This window comes from Oxyura jamaicensis, chromosome 6 (assembly GCF_011077185.1).
Source record: "Oxyura jamaicensis isolate SHBP4307 breed ruddy duck chromosome 6, BPBGC_Ojam_1.0, whole genome shotgun sequence".
Taxonomy (NCBI): domain Eukaryota; kingdom Metazoa; phylum Chordata; class Aves; order Anseriformes; family Anatidae; genus Oxyura; species Oxyura jamaicensis.
Window position 1 is genome coordinate 11,379,576 of NC_048898.1, and position 5,869 is coordinate 11,385,444.

At 37.4% G+C, this 5,869-nt stretch overlaps 1 long non-coding RNA gene across 1 annotated transcript; it reads right to left on the minus strand.

Annotated features, from left to right (window-relative positions):
• Positions 1-754: 754 nt before the first annotated feature.
• LOC118169407 lies at positions 755-4,453 on the minus strand. Its single transcript, XR_004752076.1, has 3 exons — positions 4,309-4,453; positions 3,973-3,976; positions 755-766 (listed from the first exon to the last, which is right to left on the minus strand). It is a non-coding gene; the product is annotated as an uncharacterized LOC118169407 (long non-coding RNA).
• Between the last annotated feature and the right edge of the window lie 1,416 nt (positions 4,454-5,869).

Genomic DNA, 5,869 nt, shown 5'->3' on the forward strand with positions numbered 1-5,869 from the left:
TCATTAGCTACCCAGAATAGCTAAATGGCTCAAGAAACTGCAGCCAACAGTAGGCAGTTAAACCATCAGGTAGCAAAGAAAAAGGCTGTAGTGGCTTAACAAGGATGGAAATTTTCCCATTTGCACAGCTGCTGTTGCAAAACCTTCACAACTTCCTCCTACCTAGATGCCAGGAAAAGAGCAAACACTACAAGTATTAGAATAACATATTTTACATTTTGCTACTACTATATATATATGTGTGTATATATAAAAGCTAGTAAGTTCTTTCTGTAATACAAATACAATATTTTGCATGAAAGTAACTCACATGGCTGGCACATAGTGTTCCAAGAACGTTAGAATAGTTCAGTTGGAAGGGATCTACAAAGATCATTGAATCTAACTGCCTCAACATTATCCACATGCTCTCTGTTCTCAGAATTATATTGCTCATCTGGAAAGGGATTCAGTGAAAAACACATCATTTACTATCAGAAATGCAGGTGGACTGTGGTGTAAAGTGAGTTGCCCAGTCAGTAGCATAACTGGGAACACAGTTCAGAGTTCACATCTACAGACCTGCCTACAGACCAGACCACAATATTTGGCAGGTAGGAGGAAAAATTCACCTGACAGCTGGAAGTTGGGGTGGAGCCCCAGGTAAGCTTTGCTGTGTACACTCCCCATTCCCTATGTCTTACAGTCCTCACAAAGCACCCAGTACTTGACACGGTTTAAGACCGGATACTGGGCTGCTTTGTCTTAAGTCCGTCTGATGTTTTCTCTTTATACTTCCATCCCATGAAAATCATCAAAATGTAATTTATTTTGATCCTGCAGGGGTTAGTCAGATTGCTAGGCCTGTGGATGAACTGATGATAGTCTTTGGAGGACTTCAATTACATTACTGTGTTGAGGTTCTGGGTCACTAGTCTAATCAAATGCATGTCTCATGACAGAAACAAGCAAGCCTGGATGTTTTCTGAATTAAAAGACATGGTCAGTGATAGTCACTGGAACACAAAATAAAAAGGTATTCAATACTAGAACAGTATAAGCCATTGAGATGCAGAAAAATAAAATGTAATCCTGGTCCATATGCCAAGAGAAATTGATTAGCTTATTTGATTAACTTAGATGCTGTTTTATTTAAGACTCACACTTTAAACACCGAAATGTTCTACAACCCTTCATGTAGTACGGGTCAGTCCATTCCACCTGGAAGACTTACTTTCAGATTTCACAGTTTATTTTCTACGTATGCGTTTATATTGCTAATATTAATGGCAGCTCAGCCGCTTCATGCAAGGTGGGTTGTTTCTCTTTCAGTATTTCCAGGCAGTCTGCAAACTCTTTCCTGGGATATATATATACATAACATATTTGCCACTCCATAGATACTACAAGATATAATGACATACATGTGTGGAAAATCAGGGTATTACGAGCCAAGACAATGTCATCACTTGTTTATCCTGATGGGTCCTGCTAGCTGCGGCAAAGCCTGCCTCAGATTTATGATGAGCAATTTCACATCCACATAACTACCCACAGTAACACAGTTTGCCTGCTCAGAGAATAGAGAATGGATGCATATTTATAACTATGCGTTGAGTTGTTATCTAAGAAAACTGTAATTATGTGTTAGATTTTTTAGTTAGTAAATACATGAGTATTTACTAACAAGAGGATGCAATCAGCTTTATTACAGAGCATGGGAAAAGCGTAAGGGAAAACATAGGAAAAAATATGGATCTCTATCCCTTTCATTACAAAGAAGTTAATTTGTGGCAAATGGCAGTAGATTTCAACAGATACATGTGAACCATTTTAAAGCAGTCTCCAAATAATTGTCAGACTAACACTGATCAGCAGTAACTTTAATGTATTTTCTTCCTGACAGATATCAGTGTTCCTTGTTCTCCACACACTTATACTCTTTCATTCCCACAGAAATGATAAAAACCCTCTCCATTTTGGTCAAAGTATTCAGTCCAAATAAAAAATCACGCTCATAATAAAGCAAGTGTTAGCAAGATCAAAAAAAAAAAAAAAAAAAAAAAAAAAAAGCAATTAATCAGCAAGGATTTTTATTAGTCAATCCTGCAACTAATTAAAACCATTGATTGATAACAGACAACACTGCAACAAAGTTATCTCACTTCTAACCGAGCAAAATGATCTTCCTTCTGCGCATATACATAGTATGGGATGACCTGCTTACAGATAAGTCTGTAACTGCTGACCAATCTATTTTTACTTAGTGGTAGTATTTCCCCAGCTCAGCAGTTCTGACAGATCACAGCTTTGAGTCTGAGACATTTGTGAACCATCTCTTTGTTAGTCACAAATAGCAAAGTGCACATCGATAAATCACACCCTTTGTCTCCTCCTTTTCCCTCCCCCTCACAGTTGCTGCTTTTTCTTGTCAAACCAAGCCAGGCTGAGCACTCCTGAACCAACTCTATTAACCTGCAAGAAATTCTAAAGAACAGATCCTATGTAATAGAAAGTGACCTCAAATAATTAACATTTTTGAAGTGGTTTTTATCTGAATTTTATCCCAGGTACGTAAATCATCATTCATCTTTCCTCTTCCTGGCAGTGCACTTAGACATAGCAAGTCTTAAAATGATGACATCACCATCCCATGATCCTTCATTATAAGTAATTAAAGCAGTAATATGCCTCTTCTCATCCACTAGTCATCAAGCAGACTTACTCACATGAAATCTCAGGCATAGTGCACCTGAGGTGAATCAAGAGAGCACAGGACTCAATGTTTTTGGTGAACTGCTGGTAGTTTTGTGTGAATTTATTGCTGCATAGAGAGTAGTGCATGTTAACATGCAGGGAGACTAAATTCTGCTATTAATCCATGAGACAGGTGCTGCAGAGGTAGTATTAGGTTCCCTACCCACATACAGCATACAGGTTTTGACAAGGAAGAGAGGAAGGAAGGAAGGATGGATTTAGTTTAGTCTGTGCCTCTTCAGATTTTGGCTTTTCTCATAAACACACTGGCAAAGCTATCAGAAGTAACATCTGGATAGTATGTTCAGTGACAGGGACAGTACCCAACAGGAACTAAATCAGACTCTCAAGCACCTTTCTGCAAAGACTAATGATGATGGAAACTTTCTTACACTACTCAAAAAGCTTTGGTCTAAATAAGTAAGCTAGGCTGGCTACCAATTGCACAATACCAATCCAACAATTCAGTCAATTTAACCTGTTGTTGGGTGAATTTCATATTATTTTAGCTCATTACAATGTTTCTAGATAGGCACTGCTGTTTCCTGCCTAGCAAAAAATAAAATATTTGTCTTCCATGGGCAACTGCAACACCATGCATCGTATTATATTTTCATTCACATCCCATCCCACTTGGTCACCTTATCTATGTATTTCTCTTCACTAGTGATTCCAAAATAATGTCCTTTGGGGCAGAATCTTAAAAAAGCCCAATTCCAGCAATAGTTGCTTGCACATATACAACAGCCTTAGCTTTATTCATTTATATGACTGTTCTGTGTATACTTTTTTCTGTCCCAATCTCAGTTCCACTGTACTGGCATTACCAGCAGTAGTTACACTACCAAGATCAGTTTGGAAACTATTACATACCAAAAACTGAAGGCATCTAGGAAAGGAGGAGTATGCTGTCAAAACATTTTTTGTTCTGTTAACGAAAAACAAGTTCCGTATTACAGTTCAGTGCTTCCATTGCTTCCACAGCTTAATGGATTAAATGACACAGAAATTTTGGAGGACTGGCTATTCACAGTGTGATTATCTAGAAAAACTTCTTTATCTCTTTGGCCATCAAGACAGCAACTACCTGCACACCTGCTCCACACCTAGTTTTATATTTCAAGCCTATCTCCTCCTGCCTCCACATGTCCTGAATCCACATGATGGCACTACACCACACCTGTGTCAAAAGCTGCCCAAACATCAGAACCAAGAATTCAACATACAAAAAGGGACATTTCTCAACAAAACTAAATGTTGGTTAGACCTTCCTTTGCATCACTAAGCATGAATCCTCATTTTAACCAACTGTATTCTCACCTATCCACAGTGGGAAAACTGTGCTTTTCCTTCCTCTTTGTATCTACATTCCACCAATTAGTAGCTCTGTTATTCATTTGACCTTAGTTTGTAGATATGCAAACCAGAAAAAAGTAACTACAGGGTTTTAAGAACAAAGAAATAACTTCTATAAAAAGAGCAAGCGAGTGAAGCAACTTGTTAGATATTTTTTACATTAAATAAACAACAACAACAAACTTTCTACAAGAATATCACAGAAGTAATACTGACCTGGAGAGGAGGTAGTAGGCAAGATCTAATTTAGGATTCAAGATACAGTAATGGGATCATTTAAGTGCAGGTATTATTAGTCGTCTTCAGTCTCATCATCCAATATTCCAAAAAGGGAATATTTCCACAGATCTATTCCATCATTACTTGAAAAAAAAAAAAAAAAAAAAAAAAAAGATTAGCTGAAGATCATTTTGCTATTAATGATCAAAAAGAGACGTGATTGTTCTTCTGCCTTGAAAAAGAATCTTTTTTCTCCCCCTCCTACTATAATTATCATCTTTTAATTAATCCAATACAATGAGTGGCTTAATTAGTTAACTCTTCCATGTATTTAGTCTGTTTACCAAGTAACATTTTTCATTTAAACTTTTTGGACTGTAAGGCCTAAAATGTAGTCATGTCTGTATGATTAATATGTATAATGCATATTCAAGTACGCACTGAAACTTATAGATATTATTTAGAATATATATATTTCCTAATTATTATTCTGATCTATTTCCTCTCTGTGTGAAGAACATTAATAAAAAAGGGTTTAGATTTCTTTGTTTGAACGAACATTCAGTTACAATTCTGGTTTATTTGTTCAGACTGCTGACATTTCCATGGTCTTTTATTAAAGACCTGATTAACCTGCAGAAAGAGCATGATGTTTGTACAAAGCTTTTGTTCTCTAAACCCACTTCACACCCACATATTGCCTTCTGTTAGGGGAACATCGGTAATGTCAGCATCCTGTATCATATGGCAACACCTTCAGAGGACTGACCCCATTGTCAATAGAGCATGATTTCTAACACCAAGAACCAGAATATGAGTAACAGAGTGTGTTTGCCTTAGCCTTTGGTCAGCTGCTATGCTGCTGGTAGGTTCTGAGTGTGCACAAAGTATTTTGACTATGCAGCCCTGATAAGACCTTTGCCCACACCACCATCCTCTGTGCTGGCATCCAGTTGCTGTAACAATCAGCTTTCTCACAGTAGGTTTGCCATTTCTAGACAAATTACAATAACTGAAGCCGTCTGCACATGACTTTCTGAGATGTGCTGGGGATAGCATTCTCCTTCCTGAGCTAATCACTGTTTCCCCGTGTCAGGTGTCTTTCAAAGTGAAAGCACTGTCTGCAGAGACGTGCAGTGAAGAAGAACACGACTAAAAAAACTTACCCATCAGCATTTTAAGGTAAGCTGCCAGAAAGATCTTGAACCACATCAAAAACCTACTAGTGTCTAAAATGGCTAATGAAATCAAATAATTTAAAAGCTCGGTACCCATTTCCTGTTACCTGGTGACTCAGACTATGACACTTAGAAACATGGCATCTAACCACCAGATCAGCAATTATTACTCTTTTATCTAAGCCAAGTGATCAACAGTTAATGATTCTATAAGATACCATGAGGTCTGCAGAATTGCTAACAGGGTATTAAATGCAAGATATGATCCTACCAAAGTCATGGTCAGCTAATTTAACTTCACCAGGTGAAGCTAAAGGGAAGAATGAAAAGAAAAAAAAAAAAAAAAGTAATAGTGAGGATATGCAACAAGGAGAAAAAGA